The sequence below is a fragment of the Salvelinus sp. IW2-2015 genome, linkage group LG14, assembly GCF_002910315.2.
Source record: "Salvelinus sp. IW2-2015 linkage group LG14, ASM291031v2, whole genome shotgun sequence".
NCBI classification, from domain to species: Eukaryota; Metazoa; Chordata; class Actinopteri; order Salmoniformes; family Salmonidae; genus Salvelinus; species Salvelinus sp. IW2-2015.
The window spans coordinates 41574523-41598593 of NC_036854.1; the positions used below are offsets into that span (position 1 = coordinate 41574523).

A 24071-nucleotide genomic window follows, 5' to 3' on the forward strand; every position below is an offset into this window, starting at 1 on the left:
AATCTCTCCCCCTCTAACGCTCTTCTCTTTCCTCTCTTCTCTGCTCCTCTCCCCCTCTCTTCCTCTCCTTTTCCCCATCCTCCCTCTCCCCTCTCTTCCTCTCCTCTTTCCCCATCACCCCCCACTCTCTTCCTCTCCTTCTCCCCTTATCTTCCTCTCCTCTCTTTCCTCTCCTCACTCACCCTCTCTTCTTCTAATATCTCCCCTTCTCTACCTCTCCTCTTTCCCCTCTTTTTCTCTTCCTTTCTCCTCTATTCTCTCCTCTCTTTCCCTTTCTTCCTCACACTCTCTTCCCCTTTCTCAATGTCCCTATCTCTCATCCCTTCCTCTTCTCAGAGTAGACCTAGCTTTTCCAGCTCCTCATTCTCCATATTGTCGATAGTAGCAGTGCTCCCTTATCTCCATATTGTCTATAGTAGCAGTGCTCTCTCATCTCCATGTTGTCTATAGTAGCAGTGCTCTCTCATCTCCATGTTGTCCATAGTAGCAGTGCTCTCTCATCTCCTCATGTTATCTACAGTAGCAGTGCTTCTCTCATCTCCCATATTGTCTATAGTAGCAGTGCTCTCTCATCTCCATGTTATCTACAGTAGGCAGTGCTCTTTCACTCCATGTTGTCTATAGTAGCAGTGCTCTCTCATGTATGTCTACAGTAGCAGTGCTCTCTCATCTCCATGTTGTCCATAGTAGCAGTGCTCTCTCATCTCCATGTTATCTACAGTAGCAGTGCTCTCTCATCTCCATATTGTCTATAGTAGCAGTGCTCTCTCATCTCCATGTTATCTACAGTAGCAGTGCTCTTCATTCCATGTTTGTCTATAGTAGCAGTGCTCTCCTCATCTCCAGTTATCTAGTAGTAGCAGTGCTCTCTCATCTCCATGTTATCTAGTAAGTAGCAGTGCTCTCTCATCTCCATGTTATCTACAGTAGCAGTGCTCTCTCATCTCCATATTGTCCATAAGTAGCAGTGCTGAGTCTGATCACGTACACCTTTTTCTCCTCACACAACCAGAGAAGGAGGATAACCACCAGCTCTGTCAGTGGTTCACATTGTTCCCTCCAAAAGCATATTTCACACAATATCTTACATACAGCGGTTTTTAAAGACCATAGGGTAAGTCTGCTTCGTGAGTTTTTCTTCCTTCCTGAGAAAAGCGCGTATCATGGAATGTGATACCGGTACGTACAAATGAGGACTTTCAGGGGAGGAAGCCTGCCTCGCTGTAATAGGAGTATCTGCCTGCTCTTCTGTCTAGCTTAACAGTCTTCTTTCTCTAGCACAAGAGGCCCTGCTTCCCAACAGTGTTTACTAGTCATATAGTGATTCACTATTGATACACACAGTTCAACGAAAGGTGAGGTTTCTTAGTTTCAGGTAAGGTTACATCAACCTGCCTGACAAACACACACACGCAGCACACACACACAAAAACCACACAGATTACACATCGCTACATCTTCAGTTCAGTGTATCAGTCATATAGAAGATGTCACATCCTGATCTGTTCACTGTCCTTGGGCTGTTCACCGTCGGCGTCCACCCATTTCCCCCATTTTCCCTGGGTACTTATACCCGTGTCTCTGTGTGTTGCCAAGTTCGTCAAGTAACCAACGTTTGTCTCAGCTCTGCTTTCCACAGTTCTGTTTCTTGCCCTCCTTGGTTTTTGGGAAAAACCCCTTGCCTGTGCCTGACTCTGAGCCTGTCTGCCTGCCCTCTCTTGCCGCCCCTGACCCTGCCTGCCGTCCTTGTACCGTTGCCCACACCGAATTCTCTGCCCCTGCCTGCCTTGACCTGTCGTCGCCTGCCCCTTTGCTGATAACATTGTTACCAACACAGTCTGCATTTGGGTCTTTCCGTGAAACCTGATAGACAAGCCTATTGCAGACAGGGTGACTGAGGGCCAGACAGGTGCACTGAGGGTCAGGAGAATGTGAGCATGCGTGATTGTATCCGGTTGATTGCAATCAAGACTGGCGTCAATCAGACCAACCCAGCACTAACCACAACTTCCTGCACTCGTTCTTGACCGACACACTGAACTGAGATGTAAGCGAGTGTTGTCCGTGTGTGTTTTTTGTGTCTTTAACTCGCATAGAAGGAGAAATTTAAAGTCCAAACAATGCTTTTAACCACATCAAGGACCACTTTTGAGGTCTGGGGAAAACAACAACTCAAGGTCCATTGACAGACAACTTGTCCGGCTATGGTCCGGGCCAGTATAGCATAGACGATATTACTGTAAGTATCCGTGCTACAATGAAAATCTTCTTGGATGATGATAGAGATACCCATTTGTATATAGTAGCAGTGCTCTCTCATCTCCATATTATCTACAGTAGCAGTGCTCTCTCATCTCCATGTTATCTAGTAGTAGCAGTGCCACTCTGCCAATGATCTCCTTCTCGCTGGAGATCAGAGAAGGTGTCAAAGCCATCTGATGGCTAATTAAACCTCTAGCTCAATAGGCCCTGCTCCTCTCTTCCCCTCTGCTCTTATGTCTCTCATTCCTCCCTCTCTTCCTCTCTCCCACTCATTTCTCCCCTCCTCCTACGCTGACGTCGGTTGCCACAGATGCCTTATTATGAGACAGGCACTGACACCGCCTTTCAGAATGCCACTGTGATCACAAACAGTTTCTAGAACTAGACAATGGTGGGGGAATTCTAAAAACTTCCCCCGTGCCAAAGACTTCAAGAGCAGCTTTCCCTCCTGTGAGTGTGAGTGAGAGTGTGGCAAATGAGGGAAGTTGAAAAGTTAGTGGAAGTTAGAGGGGGTGATTTGGGGCCGATGTTATTGGCATGCTGGCTTGACAAACCTTCAGATCTCCGTCTCGACTAATTTCTCAGGGAGAGAGTGCCAGATACTTCTCTCTCTTCTTTCTCTGTTTGTTTCCAGACAGTTTTTCTATTGTAGTGTTCATGCATCGACCGGCGTGTTTGTCGGTGAATTACGGCTACAGTCATTGTAGAAAAACACCTTCAGAATAAAAAAGCTTAATGATGCAGATGATTGTTAGGCACCTCTTGCTGCCAGTCAGAAAGACAGACCTCTTGCTAATGTGCCTGGTGTTTACTTCTTCGCTTGGATTGAATCTGAAATCAATAACGGCGAGTGTATGAAACTCTGTGTATCAGACAGCAGACAACATCTGTTGGTCACAGATACTTAAAAAAAAAAATAAAAAAAAAAGTAGGGACGTGAATCAGAATACCAGTCAGTATCTGGTTTGACCACCATTTGCCTCATGCAGCGCAACACATCTTCACATAGAGTTGATCAGGCTGTTGGTTGTGGCCTGTGGAATGTTGTCCCACTCCTCTTCAATGGCTGTGTGAAATTGCTGGATATTGCAGGTCATGGAAGACGTTTTCAGCTTTCAGGAATTGTGTACAGATCCTTGTGACATGAGGCCGTGCATTATCATGCTGAAACATGAGGTGATGGCGGCAGATTAATGCCACGACAATGGGCCTCAGGGTCTCGTCACGGTATCTCTGTGCATTCAAATTGCCATCAATAAAATGCAATTGCATTGTCTGTACGGGCACTTTGTTCACAACATTGACATCAGCAAACTGTTCACTCACATGACGCCATACACGCTGTCTGCCATCTGCCTGGTACAGTTAATACAAGGATTCATCCATGAAGAGCACACTTCTCCAGCGTGCCAGTGGCCGTCAAAGGTGAGCATTTGGCCACTGTAGTCGGTTACAACGCAGAACTGCAGTCAGGACCAGACCCTGGTGAGGACGACGAGCACGCAGATGAGCGTCCCTGAGACGGTTTCTGACAGCAGAAATTCTTCAGTTGTGCAAACCCACAGTTTCATCAGCTGACCGGGTGGCTGGTCTCAGACGATCCCGCAGGTGAAGAAGCCGGATATGGAGGTCCTGGGCTGGCGTGGTTACGCGTGGTCTACGGTTGTGAGGTCGGTTGGACATACTGCCAGATTCTCTAAAACAATGTTGGAGGTGGCTTATGGTAGAGAAATTAACATTCAACCCTCTGCACATTCCTGCAGTCAGCTTGCCAATTGAACGCTCCCTCAAAACTTGAGACATCTGTGGCAGTGTGTTGTGTGACAAAACTGCACATTTTAGAGTGACCTTTTATCCCCAGCATAAGGTGCACCTGTGTAATGTTCATGCTGTTTAATTAGCTTCTTGATATGCAACACCTGTCCAGGTGGATGGGCAAAGGAGCAATGCTCACTAACAGGGATGTAAACAAATGTGCACAGCATTTGAGAGAAATAAGCTTCTTGTGCGTATGGAAAATTTCTAGGATCGTTTAATTAAGCTTATGAAACATGGGACAAACATGAGAAGGAAAATTATGTGGATATATTGAAGCAACATCTCATGACATCAGTCAGGAAGTTAAAGCTTGGTCGCAAATGGGTCTTCCAAATGGACAGTGCCCCCAAGCATACTTCCAAAGTTGTGGCAAAATGGCTTAAGGACAACAAAGTCAAGGTATTGGAGTGGCCATCACAAAGCCCTGACCTCAATCCTAAAGACATTTTGTGGGCAGGACTGAAAAAGCATGTGCGAGCAAGGAGGCCTACAAACCTGACTCAGTTACACCAGCTCTGTCAGGAGGAATGGGCCAAAATTCACCCAACTTATTGTGGGAAGCTTGTGGAAGGCTACCCGAAACGTTTGACTCAAATTAAACTATTTAAAAGCAATGCTACCAAATATTAACTGAGTGTATGTAAACTTCTGACCCACTGGGAATGTGATGAAAGAAACAAAAGCTGAAGTAAATCATTCTCTACTATTATTCTGACATTTCACATTCTTAAAATAAAGTGGTGATCTAACTGACCTAAGACAGGGAATTTTTACTATGATTAAATGTCAGGAATTGTGAAAAACTGAGTTTAAATATATTTGGCTAAGGTGTATGTAAACTTCCGACTTCAACTGTACATACGTAAACTTCCTTTAATAGAGTGGAATAAACACATGTATTGACACACGCACGGACGTATGCACACACACATTTCCATTCAAAAAAAATACTGCAGGAAGGGATATAAAGTTAACTGGATGAGGTCCAGAAATGGAAACAACCATTTCCATGAAACAAATCAAATGATTAGTGACAAACCTCTCCTATTCCAGTCTCAAAAGTACCTCAGAGGAGAGCCCTGTAACTGAATCAGCCCTCTAAGTTAGTGCGTACTTAGTGCTTAGTGCGTCTCTGTGTATGTTATTCTCCCTACTACAGATGTACCACACTGAGTTAAATGGAATGCAATTGTTCTTCTTCGATATCAAGAACTGACTTTGATTGTAATTTATTACAGACGGCAGCAAATCAATAGAGCAAATGTATGCAAACAGGTCATGTATTTCTGCCACCCACGACGGTTCACTGCTCCACCTGTATTTAAACTGGGCTTTCTTCCCAACACAGAAACATCATGTCAAATCAAATCAAATTGTATTTGTCACATGCACCGAATACAACAGGTTTTGACCTTACCGTGAAATCTCTGACCGCCTCCACATCGTTGTCGGTGATTATGTCTACCACTGTTGTGTCATCAGCAAACTTAAAGTTGCTGTTGGAGGCGTGCTTGGCCACACAGTCATGGGTGAACAGGGAGTACAGGAGGAGACTAAGCACACACCTCTGAGGGGCCCCCGTGTTGAGGGTCAGCATGGCAGATGTGTTGTTGCCTACCCGTACCACCTGGGGACGGCCCGTCAGGAAGTCCAGGTTCCAGTTGCAGAGGGAGGTGTTTAGTCCCAGGGTCGTTAGCTTAGTGATGAGCTTTGTGGGCACTATGGTGTTGAACGCTGAGCTGTAGTCAATGAACAGCATTCTCACATAGGTGTTCCTTTTGTCCAGGTGGGAAAGGTTAGTGTGAGATGCGATTGAGATTGCGTCATCTGTGGATCTGGTGGGGTGGTATGCGAATTGGAGTGGGTCTAGAGTTTCTGGGCTGATGGTGTTGATGTGTTTCAAAGCACTTCATGGATACCGACAATGTATTTGTATTTTTTATTTAACATTTATTTAGGTATTACAGATTCGGTCAGGGAGAGGTTGAAAATGTCAGTGAAGACACTTGCCAGTTGGTCCGCACATGCTCTGAGTACGTGTCCTGGTATTCCATCCGGCCTTGTGAATGTCGACCTGTTTAAAGGTCTTGCTCACAATTTCCAGCAGCATACCACCCTGCATCCCACTGCTGGCTTGCTTCTGAAGCTAAGCAGGGTTGGTCCTGGTTGGTACCTAGATGGGAGACCAGATGCTGCAGGAAGTGGTGTTGGAGGGCCAGTAGGAGGCACTCTTTCCTCTGGTCTAAGAGCATTTCCCAATACCCCAGGGCAGTGATTGGGGACTGTGTAGGGTGCCGTCTTTTGGATGGGACGTTAAGTGGGTGTCCTGACTCTCTGTGGTCACTAAAGATCACATAGCACTTATCGTAAGAGKWKKGGGGTTAACCCCGGTGTCCTGGCTAAATTCCTAATCTGGCCCTCATACCATCACGGTCACCTAATAATCCCCAGTTTACAATTGGCTCATTCCTCTCCACTGTAACTATTCCCCAGGTAATTTCTGTAAATGAGAATGTGTTCTCAGTCAACTTTCCTGGTAAAATAAGGGTAAAATAAACATTGGCTATAGGGAGTGTTATCACACAGTCGTCTGGGAACAGCTGGTGCTCTCATGCATACTTCAGTGTTGCTTGCCTCGAAGCGAGCATAAAAGGCATTTAGCCCGTCTGGTAGGCTTGCGTCACTGGGCAGCTTGTGGCTGGGTTTCCCTTTGGAGTCCGTAATAGTTAGCAAGCCCTKCCACATCCGACGAGCGTCAGARCCGGTGTAGTAGGATTAAATCTTAGTCCTGTATTGATGCTTTGACTGTTTGATGGTTCGTCTGAGGGCATAGCGAGATTTCTAATAAGCGTCCAGATTAGTGTCCCTCTCCTTGTAAGTGGCAGCTCTAGCCTTTAGCTCGGTGCGTATGTTACCTGTAATCCATGGCTTCTGGTGGTGATATGTACGTACGGTCACAGTGGGGACGATGTATTCAATGCACTTATTGATGATGTCGGTTACTGCTGTCTCTTATACACATCTAGATGTGTATAAGAGACAGTTCTTATACAGCTCGTTGAGTGCAGTCTTAGTACCAGCGTCGGTTTGTGGTGGTAAATAGACAGCTACGAAAAATATAGATGAAAACTCTCTTGGTAGATAGTGTGGTCTGCAGCTTATCATGAGGTACTCTACCTCAGTAGAGCAATACCTCGAGACTACCCTATTATTAGACATCACGCACCAGCTGTTATTGACAAATAGACACACACCCCCACCCCTTGTCAAACCAGACATAGCTGTTCTGTCCTGCCAATGCAGCTATATTTTATTATCCGTGTCGTCGTTCAGCCACAACTCAGTGAAACATAAGATATTACAGTTTTTAATGTCCCGTTGGTAGGATAGTCTCAAACAGAGATCATCCAGTTTATTCTCCAGTGATTGCACATTGGCTAATAGAACGGATGGTAGAGGCGGGTTACCCACTCGCCAACGAATTCTCACAAGGCACCCTGATCTCCGCCCCCTGTACTTCCTTATTTTCACATGCGAATGACAGGGATTTGGGCCTTGTCTGGGAGCAACATTACATCCTTTGCGGGAATTTTTTTTCCAGTTCGATGTGAGTAATCCCTGTTCTGATATCTAGAAGCTCTTTTCGGTCATAAGAGACAGTAGCATTACATTATGTACAAAATAAGTTACAAACAATGCAAAAAAACACACAAAATAGCACAAGTGGTTAGGAGCCCGTAAAACAATAGCCATCCCCTCCGGCAGCATTCTTTCAAGATGGATACTGGTTTCTCTCTTAAACGCAAATTCAGGTAGCTCTCTATCCTTTGGCCAAGCACCACATAAATATGGAATGTTCGTATCATACGACAATGAAATGTGTCACCATGGCAACGACGKTATAGTGCCGGTGTGATGTGCAGAGCGATGTAAGGATGAGGTCCATTAATCTGACTGGCTGGCTGAGATAGTGCCATCCCATTGATTGGCTGAGGCAAGGCGAGGCACGGAGCAATGAGGCACCTCTCCATGCATTGAGCCCCTACAGTGTTAGAAAGCTGTCAGTCGGAACGGAGCTTGTCAGTGAGGAGGTGGGGGAGGGTTAGAGGATGACTTTTCAGTGAGGGGGTGTGGATGGAGGGGTGAATGGATGGATAAACGGATGGGGATGGAGCTTGTAAGAGTATTGKCATTCAGGGGCGTGGGGATGGAGGCTTGGAGTGAGGGATAGAGCCTATAGATAGGCAGCAGTAATTTCAGGGCTGTCTGCTTCACTAAATCATTGGTGCTGTGACATTGTCAGCTACCTTTACACATCCTCTGTCCTACTTACAGACTTAGGCTGCAGCCAAAATGGCGCCCTATTCCCTATATATGGGCCCTGGTCAAAAGTAGTGCACTATATTGGAACCGAGTGGCGCAGCGGTCTAAGGCACTGTTTCGCAGATGCTAGATGCATCTTTTCAGACCCAGGTTTGATTCTGGGCTGTATCACAACCGGCCGTGATCGGGACTCCCATAGGGCGGCTCACAATTGGCCCAGTGTCGTCCGGGTTAGGGGAGAGTTTGGCCGTGGTAGTCCGTCATTGTAAAGAATAATTTGTTCTTAACTGACTTGCCTAGTTAAGTAAAGGTTAGATTTCTTTAAAAACGGTTGCCATTTGGGATGCAGTCTTACAGTTGCATGGCCATGAGGTAGGATGAAATCRCAGGTAGGGTGATATGGAGCTGTTGCCTGCCTGAGAAAAATACAATCCCTTTTTTTCTCTCTTTTTCCACCCATCTCTCATCCTCTTCCTCCTTTCTCGCCCTTGCGGTGCTTTAAGACTGGTGAAAATGAGAGAATAAAGGAAAAAGAGGAAAGTGAAGAAGAAGAAAATTATGATATAATAATGAAGGGGCCTGGTTGAATCTAAAGTCATTAGCCTCCTCTCTGGCGGTGCCTTCCACTCTCCTGATTGAAAGTCCAGCTAGGAGCAGGAAGTCGCACTGTGGCGAAAATTGAGGCCCCGCGGACCAGCGCTGTACGTGCTCTTTGACAGAGTGTCTGACTGAAACCCTGTTAAATACAGTYACCAAAGGAATAGGGATGGAAGGGCGGAGGGTGTGTTTGTGTGTACCATCATTGTCCTCCCATGTTCATCAATGCATTAACAGAATTATAATTCTATTTCTACCGTCCCGTCCCCCGCTCCCCGTGGAAGTCCCATGTAGGTCCTGTGTGTCTCTAGTCCTTTAGACCCTGTTGAGTAATGGACTCTGATGGAGGGCGGTGACCCCGTTTGTCTATCGCTCTCCCTCTCTTACATGCACACACGCACAAATACACACACACACACACACACACACACCTGCAAACACACACACAGGACATCTTCCCAGGGCTTGACAATGTTTGACTCACACTGCGCTGGGGCTTTTTATAGATCTAGCAGTGTCACCCTCTTCATCCCCTCTGTGCACATTCATCAAGCCAGGAAATGAGATAGCATGACCTTCCCTTTATGTGCCGTATAGAGACTTCCTGAGCCATGCTAATAATATACCTACAGTAGCCTACCTGAGAATAGTAACTAGGATTCATAAAGTAGATAGTGTATATAATGTCCTGGCTTCAGGCACCTGCAGCATACTGGTTTTATTTCAAGAAGTCGAGCGCATGAATCACATTGTTTCACTCCACAGTATATACACTGAGTGTACAAAATATTAAGCACACCTTCCTAATAGTGAGTTGCGCACCCTTTTGCCCTCAGAACAGCCTCAATTTGTCGGGACATAGACTACAAGGTGTCTAAAGTGTTCCACATGGATGCTGGCCCATGTTGACTTCATTCTTGATACACATGGGAAACTGTTGAGTGTGAAAATCCCAGCGGCGTTGCAGTTCTTGACACACTCAGACTGGTGCGCCTGGCACCTACTACCATACCCCGTTCAAAGGCAMTTAAAATATTTGGTCTTGCYCATTCACGTCTCAATTGTCTCAAGGCTTAAAAATCCTTCTTTAACGTGTCTCCTCCCATTCATCTACACCTGGACTCCTCTGGTCAGTCTATATCATGGAAAGAGTGTTCCTAATGTTTTGTACACTCAGTGTGTAGTCATATAGTGACATATAGTCACTTATCTCAAACAGTCCATGCCCATTTAATTTACTTAAGTGCTTAAATTCTTTACCGGTTTGTTATAGAGAAATGATTAAGAAACTTTCTTTAATGAGTTCTGTGTGTGTCCGCCCACGTTTAACAGTACAGTGGATGGTAATGTTATAATGTTAATGTGTGGGGCGTGTCAGCGAGCAGATGGATTTTTGATGAGAGATAATAGAAGTAATGAAGGGACCATCATCTGAGCTGAGAGTCTGAATCAATCACGAGAGAGCGAGAGGGAGAGGGAGAGAGAATATCAATCCCTAGCAGATGTGGCCCACCTGTGAGACTGACATGTGTTATCTAAGTCATTATTCCTTTCCTTCAGCTTCACTTGGCAGGAGGGTTGTGCCATTTAGGAGCGGAACACACTGGAACACCGACATGGAGCATACACACACACACAGCGCTTATGCCCACATTGTTATGATTCAGGCTAATTTCTAGCATCATCTTTACTGTTGTCGACCTGTACTGCTCTGAGAAGTTCGGGAGAAAGTTTTGAGTATATTTAAATGATGTAAAAGTTCCACCTATCCCTGCTTGGATGTTCTGTACCTTGTTTGAGCTAGCTCCCTTCAGCCTGTGTCTGGTGTGAAAAGGTTGAGGTGTGTTTAAAAGACACATAATGAAGTTGGCATTTAAAGGCTAAAGGCATTTAAAGGCTGGGATGGGTACGTGTGAGACTCGACTGCCCTACCCACTTTTAATAGCCTGACATCTCCGATACAGAAACATTTTGATATTATGCCCCAAGGATGATCGATTTCATCTGCATGTGACACTTTTTGTTGTTGTTGCTTTCTGTGAAACATGAACCTTGCCTGCTTGGTCAGTTTTTACAATTCAAACGCTTGTAATAGCAGTGTTTTAGTCTATACTAGATACATCAGACATGGGAGAAACAGACAGAAAACAGAGTGGCAGGGATCAAACGACAACATCAACAAATCCAATCTAGCCAAACGCTCCTATCAATTCAATTGACTGAGTGGGCGGAGCTGTTTCTGGTGTAAACATCGTGGAAATGACCAGAAAACATTGTCTAACCCAGGTCTCGTTTTACCAGTGTGTATTTAAGGTGATTACCTGYTCCAGTTTGTGTATTGGCCCTGATACTGTTAACCAGTATGGATCTGGTAAAGATCTCCAGCCCGATCAATAGGRCCAGAGTGTCAGATAAGCCTTCTGAAGGGGTGATGCTCTGAAACGAGAGGATGGGAGGATGAATTAGAGCTATTAGTGTGACCTCTCACCTCCGACTCAATGATCTGTGGCTGAAAGTGAGCACTCCTCTTCCTTCCTCTCAGATGAATGTGTCCAGGTGGCCTCTTAGCTCTGAGAGCTCCGTCTGAACACCCTGCTCTAGCATGGCCATGGCCCTGACTCTGGAAATGGCTCCACCCCTCTCTCTGGGTTTAAYACTTTGGATTGGCCCTCACAGAGGCAGGCTCTGTTGCTAGGGAGGCTAAGAACTGAGGCAATGTGCACCAAAATGGCTCTCTGACGCTCTCCATCTTCCCTTGGATGAAGGAGTGACCGTTTTTTTCTCCATCCCTTCCTTCCTCCATGTATCTCTCCTTCCTGCCTGTGCGACTCTACAGTGTTCTATTCAGCCGGATGTGACTAGTAATTTACCTCAAAGCATCCATTACAACCTATAGGACAAAACCACTCTCTGCTTGTGGGTGTGTGTGTGTGTGTGTGTGTGTGTGTGTGTGTGTGTGTGTGTGCGCACATGAGTACCATCTCAACAACCATCAAACAGCTGCTTCCCAGCTGCAAAGCCGGCGGTCACATGGCCAGCCAGACCTTATATCACATAGCTACATGCTCAATCGGACTAAAACACATCCGTGGCAACAGGTTTTCATTGTATGACGACTGGGGACTTCAAGTTCAAAGCCATCTCCCGCAGTGTTGCTCTGAAACACGCACTGCGTTCCTTCCTGGAAACCCTGGCTCCCTCTTAGGTTGTTTATCTGAGGTCCTTAGAGGGGGTGTGTTGCAGTAGGACACAGCTTGGAGTCTAGCGCCACTTTGTACACAACCCACAGCCCGGGTACCATGGTACCACTGTTCACTGCTTTACCCCATCTAGCTAGGTTCTGCTTGTTATTGTGTGGGGGCAGTATAGGCCTGGCACCACAGCACCGTTGTTCACTAATTCACCCCATGTAGCAAGGCAGCTAGGTTCTGTTTGTTATTGTATTCTATGGGGAAGTGGGAGAGTAGGCCTAGGCCTGATGGTACCACTGCTCACCCCATGCAGCTAGGTTCTGTTTGTTTTTGTATGGTCCAGTGGGAGGTGTAGGCCACTGTGTCCATATCCATTGTACAACTGCTCACAGCTCACCCATGCAGTGCTATGTAAAGCAGTAGAGCCGACGCCGGTATGACACTGCTCACATGCTCACGCCATGCAGTTAGGCAGTAAGGGTATGGTACCACTGCTCACAGCTCACCCATGCAGTTAGGCAGTAACGGGTATGGTACCACTGCTCACAGCTCACCCATGCAGTTAGGCAGTAAGGGTATGGTACCACTGCTCACAGCTCACCCATGCAGTTAGGCAGTAGGGTATGGTACCACTGCTCACAGCTCACCATGCAGTTAGGCAGTAGGGTATGGTACCACTGCTCACAGCTCACCCATGCAGTTAGGCAGTAGGGTATGGTACCACTGCTCACAGCTCACCCATGCAGTTAGGCAGTATGGGTATGGTACCACTGCTCACAGTCACCCATGCAGTTAGGCAGTACGGGTATGGTACCACTGCTCACAGCTCACCCATGCAGTTAGGCAGTAGGGTATGGTACCACTGCTCACAGCTCACCCATGCAGTTAGGCAGTACGGGTATGGTACCACTGTCACAGCTCACCCATAGCAGTTAGGCAGTAAGGGTATGGTACCACTGCTCACAGTTCACACCATGCAGTTAGGCAGTTAGGGTATGTTTGTATTGCGGCTGGAGGGTATATCGCCTAGGCCTGATTTACTTCTAACTGACAAAGGCTACAGTACTGGAGTAGAGGGGTTTGGATCCTGCTGCTGCCAGCAAACTCTGACGGGAACTGTGTGAGTGGGTCATATTGGGCCATTAGACAAAAGGGGCAGTTTCTAATTCAAACAAGCCCYTGTTAATAATAACGGGAAGCACAGTCTGGCAAACATTAACCATAATGGGGGGAATATTTATTTATTCATTTTATCTTCAAGTGACCTTGATTAAATGTCTACAGGATATGAGCGTGACTGACCGGACTGGCTCTTTTTCAGGCATCGTGATATTACAGTATGTTTATGTATCCCAAATGGCACCCTATTGCATATATAGTGCATATAGTGCACTCCCGTTGACATATGGGCCCTGGTCATAGGTAGTGCACTATAAAGGGAATAGGGTGCCATTTGGGATGCTGTCTATTTTCTGGTTCCTGAACTCCCCAAAACAAAAGCATTCTGTGTTTGCTTAGCTGATGTTTGTTGTGTGGGTTTCATGCACATTTTTTGGGCCCGGATAGAGAGTTGGCGTCTGGAGTTTCTTGGCCATAACTTCAATATTTCTGCATTAGTGGATCAGYAAATAACATATAATTGTGGTAATGAAGGAACCCTGCCGATTAATAACAGGATAATAGTAATCCCATTCTAGTAACAATGTCTTATCCAAGTAGGTTAAAAGGCAAACTCTAAAAATATGCTCATGTCAGATAATCAAAAAGAGCTTGTTATATGTCATTTGGCACCATCATTAAGGACTAAAAGTGAACAAAAATCTATCATATCAGCCATAGTTACTATTACTGTTGAATGTCCCCTCCCTACTAGCCTTCAGGCCTCCCCCAGCCTCTGTTCCCTCCTGCTCTGTGCTCTGACACTGATTGGCTAATGGTTCCAGACAAGTGTCAAAGGAAGTGTCTCAGTGATCTGTCGCTAMGCTAACTAACACCTCCCACCACCCACTGCCCTTCTATAGTGACACACAGACACACACACATCAGCAGGAAGTGATGTGCCAGCTTCCTATCCCAGAGCTCCCAGCTGTGAGGACGCTGGGTTAAAAAGATGGCAGTATAGGGTCATATTCATTATGGTATAATGTAGCAAAGCAGTTTGAAAATTAAGCTTTCTTATTGGATTTATATGTCAGTAAGTCCCTTCCTCTTTTAGCCCATTTTCTTATGTTTGGTGGCTAATGAACACGACCCAGTCATTAAAGTACTGCATGTGCCAGGCCTATGCTGTTACTGCTCATTATAAATTAACAAGACACCACAGACAGTGGCAGTTAAGTGCCTGCTCCTGGTGCACGCTTCTCTGTTCTTTTATGTTCAAGCCCCAGTCGTTTCTCTCTTCCTCGTCGTTCCTCTTTCTCAGCCTATTTTAGGAAATCAGAAGGCTTTTTCACTCGTTAACTATCTATCCGCTCTGAGGCGATTGTTTTTTCTTTCCTCATTGTTAACGCGGTAGCTGTAATTATTCACTGGGACGGTTCTTGTCTCTGCAGCAACAGGTAGAGGGAATGTAATTTGTAATTTTCCTCTCATGCTAATTATCTAGACGACGAAAGCAGAAAAGCCATCGCTGCAATTCCCTGTTAATTATTCTCACCTTTCAAAGTGCCGGTCGTTGGGTCTGAGTCGTCCTGGCTACCTGTCCACTGCTCGGCGTGTGTTTACCAGAAGGAAACAGAATGCCACTAAATACTCCTCATCTGGAGAGCTCAGCACTTGTGTCAAGAGGTGCTGGATGGAATTGTTTCATGCGGAGGAGGAGGGAAGCATGGCCATGCATCCAATTAAAACCACGTTCTCTGTGAACTGTGCTGCTCTGTAAAAACCATGAAGGGAAAATTGGAACGCATTATAACAAGGTTGTTTTGCTTGAAATGTAAGGGAAGTAACAAAACAGAGAGTGTGTGTATGTGTCCGCTTGTTAGTGTGTGTGTGTGCGTGCGTGCATGTATGTTGCATATGCTTATTTGTGCACGTGTGGTATGTCTGTATATATATGTGAAAATGCAGCCAGGTCACCCATGATACAATTCAGTTTTCAACGTCCATCCATGTCTRAGGACGTCGGGAGATGAAGTGGAAATCGGCCACTAGGGGCAGCATTGAGCGCTGTTACCAAGTAGGTTTTGGTTTTGCTATGGCGTTGTCGACAGGGACGGTGGATGGGCTTAAGCATCTGCCTCTGATTCCAAATGTTGCCAGTTTGAATCCAGTGACAGAAAGTTTTTGAGATTTTTGTTTTAAGCCTATCCCTTACCTGAACCATTCAGAGTTCAGAGCTCCCGGGTGGCGCAGCAGTCTAAGGCACTGCATCTCAGTGCTAGAGGCGTCACTACAGACCAATGGTTAGATTCCAGGCTGTATCACAACCGGCTGTGATTGTCAGTCCCATATGGCGGCGCACAATTGGCCCAGCGTCGTCCGGGTTAGGKTTTGGCCGGGGTAGGCCGTCATTGTAAATAGGAATTTGTTCCTAACTGAGTTGCCTAGTTAAATATTTTTTTTATTTTTGAAATGCCTAAACTTAAGATTTCGGATGAATATGTAATTCTGACGTGAGACTGAGAGGTAGTTGGAATATATCGGTCCGTAATAGACAGATTTAGATAACGGTGTTTGGAAGAACACACTCTCTCTCCAATCCAGACATGTCTGTACTTGTTATTGAAAGTGGATCTTTGAAGTGATGATGCAAGGTGGTGGTAACCAACTCCTCCATTAGAGGGTAGGGAAGTGAGGAGTGACATGGTGTGATGCGTGCTGTGCTGTGGAAATGAGGATAGGCATGGGCTAGACTCTGATAGACTAGAGTAATGGAACTGGGAAGGCTGGCATCCTGCAGTGGTTGAGAAAAGACAGAGGGGACAGAATGGGAAATACTGACTTGGACGGGAACAGACACCTGCTTTGTTCTGTGTGTGTTTTTCAATCAATATGATGTTTAGTGCAGCGGGCTCCTCTGTGTCTGCTCTGTGTTGCGGCACACTGATCTACAACAACAAACTTGTATTAAGATGATATTGTGATTTAAAACATGTCATCACATTTAAAGAATGAAAAGGTTGTCCGCCTTGTCTCCCCAGAGCACACTGCATCCTCAAACATTAATGAACAGACTCGCACAAACACACCTACCCACCGACACACTCCTCCCTCCTTACTGGAAGATGCAGATTCTTCTGTTTAAGAAACTAAGGGGTCGTTTGGTGTCGTGTTAATCACCTTGGCATTAGTTCCCAGGCTGATTTGATTAGTTCCTGTGAAGTCTAACTAACTTCCAATATCTGAGGGCCTGGGGGTAACTCCTAGACCTGATTTACACAGCGAATTCAATTATACCTTGTCCCTTTTGGGCCGGTGGGGGTCCCTCCTATCCAAAAGACAAGGCTTTGGGTTGTATTAAAAACAGCTAAACATGTTAAAAACTACTTTGACTTTTCAGTGTAGTATGAATGCTATCATTAAAAGAGGCTTGAAAAAAAGAGTCAAAAGAGAAGCGGTCCCCTATATACACATCAGTGAGACAGGTATTATAAATGAATCTTCTGTGAAATTCATCAGAACTCACGTTTAGCCAAATGAGATTCAGCCAACATAATTGAATGTGTCATTGCAAGTTGTCATTCATTTCTGTGAAATCCATTTGTCATTTGTTGAGGCCCGATGTAATAAAATACATTTCAGAGTATTGTTGGGAGAGGGCCAGGGTAAATATCCCCCCCCCCCTCTGTAATTACCTGCAAGCTACTAAATTTGACCCTGTGATAATGGAAACTAATGTACTTTCAGCAACGTACATAGGAAGTCATGGATTTTGTGTTTTTTTACCCTCTCAAATGCTTTTTATAATTGTAAGCATATGTGTAGTTCTTGTTTTGTTATTTTTTGTCATATCTGCCTGAATATATGGCTACGTCTGAAGTGATATCCTATTCCCTGGGTCATAGTCTCATAAGGTTAAAAGTAACACACTATGTAGGGAATAGGGTGCCATTTCGGACTAAGCCTATGTTGGTGAATTGTAACGGCTCTTCTCCAGGAAATGGATATCCTTCTGCTCAGTGAGTGGTGGTTAGGCTGTAGATTGCACCGCTGACCCTGACTCTGAGATGAACTGATAAGTGGCCTCTCTCCTCTCTTCTGCAGCACAGTGAAGCCTTAGCTCAGCCTGGGAGAATACAGATCTGTGTGTGTGTGTGTGTGTGTGTGTGTGTGTGTGTGTGTGTGTGTGTGTGTGTGTGTGTGTGTGTGTGTGTGTGGTGTGTGTGTGTGTGTGTGTGGCTGTGTGTGTGTGTGTGTGTGTGTGTGTGTGTGTGTGTGTGTGTGTGTGTGTGTGTGTGTGTGTGTGTGTGTGTGTGTGTGTGACTCTGGGGACTGGATCATAATACCACGATGGGACTGGGACACTTGTTTTCTGTCTAGAACAATGGCTTTTATCATGTGAGATGGAATACTGAAATGGGAGAACTAACCCAGGTCTTTTGGATGTACGAAATGTCTGGTTCCATGTCATCTTACTATAATGTCCCTAATGTGAACTAATTCCCTTGATCATTGTTGGTGTAACTTAGATAGCTAGCTGGTTCCGCTGAACTGAAACAGTGCATGTCTAATGTGCTCCCTCCTCTCTCCTTCACTCTGGTCACACACAGGTAACTACCAGCTGTCTCCGACTGTGAACATGCCCCAGGACGACACCGTCATGATCGAAGATGATAGGCCACCTGTGGTCCCCGCCCACATGTCTGACCAATCGTCCTCCAGCTCCCACGATGACGTGGGCTTTGCTGCAGATAACCCAGTGACTTGGGCCCAGGACGTGCCAAACCAAAATGAGTGGTGAGAGAAAGAGATTTGACATTTTACACCCCAGCAAGGTTTTCTTGACTTTTTGGCTGCAGCACCCACTGTCTGATTGAATTATTGATATCATGATGTTCTTGAAAGATGCCCTTGGTGTCTAGATTCCGTGTGTTATGGAACATTTCATATGTGGGGAGCGTTAGGGCATGAGAAAGTGATATCTGACACTATTCTTTTAGTGTAGTCAAGTGTCTGTGTGCCTGTGCCTGCGCACGGCTGTGTGCCTGTGTTGAGTGTGCGCGTGCATGTGTGTGCGCACGGGGACTTGTGTGTCTGTGTGTGTGGGCTCGCGTGCGCACGCCTTCATGACTGTGTGTATGTGCGTGTGTGCGTGCACGTGTTTGCCTTTGTGAGTGTTTAATAATGGATGTGACCTAGGAGGAATATGGAAGATGGTTGAGTTAAACATCTCTCTGGGGTCCTAGCCAGTCCTCTTTCTTCCCCAGGGTGTCTCACACTTCCCCCTGGTTTGGCCTTCTAGAACATCTTGAGCAGCTAGTATTAAATATGGAACCAGGGGCTCAGCAGCCCAATGACAGGCAGGGGCTATGAGTCCTCTGGGACTGTACACTCAATTCAATGGTGCCTTACCAAGTGGTTCTGCAGTTTTATGAGGAAAATTGGGCTCCAGTGTCTCTGGCTCAGTGTAAACAGTGTAGGTATATATAATGCTTCTGTATAGAAACCCTCATCGTACATATGAAAGCGTGAATGGTATTTATTGATTACCGTGTTCAGCTACAGGAATTGGTGGTGGCATTTAAGTAGGTTTGCAAACTACTGGTAATTTACAAAGCTACTGGTAATTTAATAATTTAATAAGACTTTTATTTCCCTCACCAACTTTAAACATCAACTATCTGAGCAGCTAACCGATCGCTGCAGCTGTACATAGTCCATCTGTAAATAGCCCACCCAATCTACCTACCTCATCCCCATACTGTTTTTATTTTATTTACTTTTCTGCTCTTTTGCACACCAGTATCTCTACTTGCACAGCATCATCTGCTCATTTATCACTCCAGTGTTAATCTGCTAAATTGTAATTATTCGCTCCTATGGCCTATTTATTGCCTACCTCCTCATGCCTTTTGCACACAATGTATATAGACTTTCTTTTTTCTACTGTGTCATTGACTTGTTTATTGTGTTATTGGCTTGTTTATTGTTTACTCCATGTGTAACTCTGTGTTGTTGTCTGTGTCACACTGCTTTGCTTTATCTTGGCCAGGTCGCAGTTGCAAATGAGAACTTGTTCTCAACTGGCCTACCTGGTTAAATAAAGGTTAAATAAATTTAAAATAAAATAAAACATTTACCAAAGTGACYAGAATATTCAGTAATTAACAGGTAATCTATAGCAATCTATGGTGACTTTGGTAATTTATACTTGACTAACAAAAAAATGCATCTATAGTATACGTTTTATATGTATGTGTCCATATTGTCCCTGAGTTTTTAGTGGATAGACCATATCGTTCAAGAGAAAATAGACGAATTAATGAAAAAAACATCTAATCATCAATGACATTATTTTCAATTAACTCTCCCAACTATTGACTTTTTTCACAACTGCCACCAGTTTGGCACCAAAACAAATCAATTGACATAGTAAAATAAACAAGTGTGTTAAAACATAGTTCATGCTGAAACCCTCATATTGAACACAGTGGTATTCACTAAACGGATGGTTTAGCATTTAGGATCATGTTTTACCGCTGTGTCATTCTATTTTTTATCTTAAAATYATCTTATTTGATTCTTTTATATATTGTACTTGTGATTAGAACACATAGAGGGCACGAGTAACTGTAAATACAGACATTTATTCATCATCTGAATTACCCCAAAGGGCCACTAGATGTCTTGTAATAAATTACATATAATMCTTGAAAGTTACCAAAATGCTGGTAGTTTACTGGTAAACTTCAAACGTTTCCAGTAATATACCCTCCCTTTGCAACCCTACATTTAAGTATATTATCCTATTTTATGACTGTTCGTGACAGATGTTTGTTCCAGGACTCACATCCGGCCTCCTAGAGACTGTATCAAGATACACTATTTTCTTTCCTTTATCTCGATTGGTCAGGCAAGATCATGTGAAACATATCGCGATATGCTATTGGACAGTACAGCAACACAGTGATTGACTAGCAGGGAAGAGTTATTCTATTAGTCAGAGATTCCATTCTGCTGGAAGGAAGGAGAAGCCTGGTCAATCTCTCTCAATGTTTTTAGTATTTTTATTTTAATCTCCCTCCCTCCCTCCCTCCCTCCCTCCCTCCCATCTCTCTCTCGCTCTCTCTCTCTCCCTCCCTCTTTCCCCTCCATCTCTCTCCCTCCATCTCTCTCTCTCTCCCCCATATCTCTCTCTCGCATCTCTCTCTGCTCTCTCCCTCTTTCCCATCCATCTCTCTCTCTCATCTCTCTCTCTCCCCATCGCTCTCTCTCCCATCTCTCTCTCTCTCGTGCTCTCTCCCCCATCTCTCTCGCTCTCCATCTCTCTCTCTATGTCTCTCTCCCCCCATCGCTCTCTCTCTCTCTTTGATTTATTATGAATGAGTACCTTTAAGTTTGCATGTCTGTTGGTCGTGTGATGTCTGAGTTTTGTCATTGTGGATTAGGGCCACAGCACATGCTATTACAACACTCAAGCTTTCTCACACGCTCTCTCTTTCTCTCTCTCCCTCTTTCCTTTCTCTATCTCTATCTCTCTATCTCCCGCACGCGCGCGCACACACACAGACCATAAGTGTGCAGTGTACCACTGCCTTGGGTTATTTTGAATTATTCATATCTCAGAAGCCCAGTACGCACGCCACACACACATTCTCACACACTCCCTCCACAGTACCACAGCTGCTCAAATACGCGCACACACACACACACACACACTGACTGACTGAAGACTCTTTCTCTCTGACACATACACAGACATGGACGCTCACACACACCATGCCATGGTAATAGCGGTGCTGAGACTGTAGGATCTGGGTCAGCCACGACCCCGTTTTCTTAGAATTGCTGCTTTTTAATTAAGCTGCACGCCACATCCAACCAGGCCCTGTAATCATTGAATATGCATTATGTGGAGCTGTGAAAGTCTCACCTCCGCCCGTGTGTGAGTATGAGATGTGTGTTTCTCCAGCCGTAGCTCTGCACTACACAGCACCAGGGTTACACACCTTAGTGCATACATAATGGCACTGCCTTTTCCCCCATAGAAAACCTTGTAGTCGGTATTTTCCTTCATTTTGCTCAAACATGGTCATAGTGTGAGCTGAGTACAGTGCATCAAATGGCCACAAGATAAATGGTTGTTTTGCAGGCAAAGAAAACCCCATCTCACACGAGACACATTAATACAGCGACCTAGTTTTCCAAGAGATGCAGGAGCAATCTAGTTTTGTGTCTAGCGTGTGTGTGTGTGTGTGTGTGTGTGTGAGCATGCGTGTTTGTGTGTGTCTTTTGTTTCTGTTTGTGTTGCAGGAACATGTTGTGGGTGGAATGAGCGCTCTCCTATTGTTACAGCTGTATAGTTTCTACTGAAAACAAGGGATTGAAATTGAACCAGCCAAAATACTCCCAGAAAACATCAATTGAAAATGGCATAACCCATAACCTCCATCCCTTTTACCTCTCTCCCCCCCCCCTCCTCAATCACAATATCATATCAAAAGCCAAACAGGCTTACATTCACATTTTAGTCGTTAGCAATTTAGCAAATGCTCTTATCCAGAGCGACTTAGTCAGAGCGTTCATGTTCATACTTTTCATACTTAATGATTTGTAATAGCACGTACCACTTCCTGATTATCTCAGTGATTTGCAGTACAAGGTATGGAGCCATTTATTAAAATAAATCTGTTCTGATACTATGGGACAGCCTTGCTAATGTGAATGGAATGTGTGGTGGTGGAGAGCACGGGAAGGTACAGGAATGGAGGCCTGGAGGAACGGTGAACTATAGGAACATGCTTAAGGTGACGTTAGTTCAACATGATGCATATGTTTGGTATCCGTTCTGATCTCCTACACATAAACTATGATCAACTGTAGTGGAGAGCAGTTACAGGGGCACCTGCAATTCCTCGTACWGTGGTAGTAGCTCTTGGAATGAACTACAGGCCTATATTCCCCCTTGACGTTCCATTCTCTAAGCAGATGTCAAAGGAGATGGATGCTTGTTATTACTTTCCAGATTAGCCACTCTACCACCCTGTTACTGGAACCAAAGTGGGTCGTTTTAGGCCTCCTACAGAGGCTAAGGCTGCTTCCCGAATGACACACTAGTTCCTATATTGTGCACTACTTATGACCAGGACCCTGGTAAAAAATGTGCCATTTGGGACAGATCCTCAATGTAATGGGGGTGGATGTTAGGGTGGGCCTGCGCTGCCAACTTAGTAATTTACATCCACTACCATGCCCCTCTGGCTCGACTAGGGCCAGGGACCGTCTTACCCACCAGCCCAATTGAAACCCTCACAGAGTTTGTAATAAGAAGGCTATGGAGAAAACATGTACTTTTAGCATGTTGAGTTGTAGTGAACGTTTAGCCTTTTAGAAGTAGACATTAATGGATCTCTATTTTCATAATGCTCTGATTCATAGAATGATTGTGAATTTCCATTGAAAAATGAAATTGAAAAATGGCCACTCTACTCTGACTCATAGATGTGTGCCTTTGCTCTTGCTATAATGGCTAACAATTATGAAATGACTGATGGGAAAACCTCTTTGGCCAGAGAACCATTAGAGATATGACAGGTTAGTATGGTCACTTCAGTCCAAATAGGGAGAGAAAAAGATACTGCAAATTTAGAAAAGTTGTCCTTAGTCCACCTTTCTTTTCTAACACCCAATACCTGTAACATCTACTGTGAAAGTTCATCAATATTTCAATATTTTTCTTTATCTTTCCTCATATAATTGTCCTATGCTTCATTGAGCTTGCATCCAGTTCTCCTTTCCAAACAGAAAGAGATGTTCAGTGTTCTCATTTGTCGTACCACATCTTAACAGAAGTCGCAAACCTCCCCATTTTGTGTGAGGGAACAGCGTCTGCGAAACAGTAACTGAAAATTGCTTCCATACAAAGTGCCAAATAAAGGTGTTTTTCCTTTGAAGCTGCATTTATGTTCTCTCACTCGTTCTCTTTCTCTAACTCTCTCTATCTTCACCTCTCCTCTCTTGCTCCACCTCTCCTTTCTCTCTCTTTCTCTAACTCTCTATCCACCTCTCTTCTCTCTCTCCACCTCTCCTCTCTCTCGCCACCTCCCCACTCTCTCCACCTATTTTCTCTCTCGCTTTCTCTAACTCTCTCTCCACCTCTCCTCTCTCTCTCCACCTCTCTTCTCTCTCTCTCTCTCCCAAACTAAGTCACTTCACTTCTCTCCTCCCCTCCTCTCCTTTTCTCACACAGCAGCCTCACCTAGTTCTCCTCATTGAGCTGCTGCAGGTGTAAGTTAAGTTAACACTGTTCATACGTTGCTCGCTTTACAGAGAGTGAGGTAACTACTGTATGCGAATGTGTCTGTGTGTGGGTGTCTGTGGGTGTTCTGATCGGAACACTGGCATGTGTTACACAACAGTAGAGAGAGTCAGAAACGATCAATTACTACTTAGCCTGCAGAACTAAGACAGTTCCCTGCCTAGATATCACCACAGCACAGCATAGAAGGAGCACCTGAGTACAGTATCATTGGCCTGGAGCGAAACAGAAATTGAGATAAAAAAAATTGTGTTAGTATTATTATTAGTAGTAGCAGTATTCCCCAAATGTATCACCTGGTTTGATATCCCTTACACTATTAAATAGTACAAGCATTAATCCCGAAGAGTTTTATCGCCCTCCCTCGCTCACCTAGCGTTCATTTGATTACCCACATTCTAGCTCACCTAGCGTTCATTTGATTACCCACATTCTAGCTCACCTAGCGTTCATTTGATTAC

At 44.9% G+C, this 24071-nt stretch overlaps 1 pseudogene; it reads left to right on the top strand.

Moving 5' to 3' along the window:
• LOC111973562 (partitioning defective 3 homolog) overlaps nucleotides 1–24071 on the top strand; it is an 807950-nt pseudogene that overhangs the window by 386225 nt on the left and 397654 nt on the right.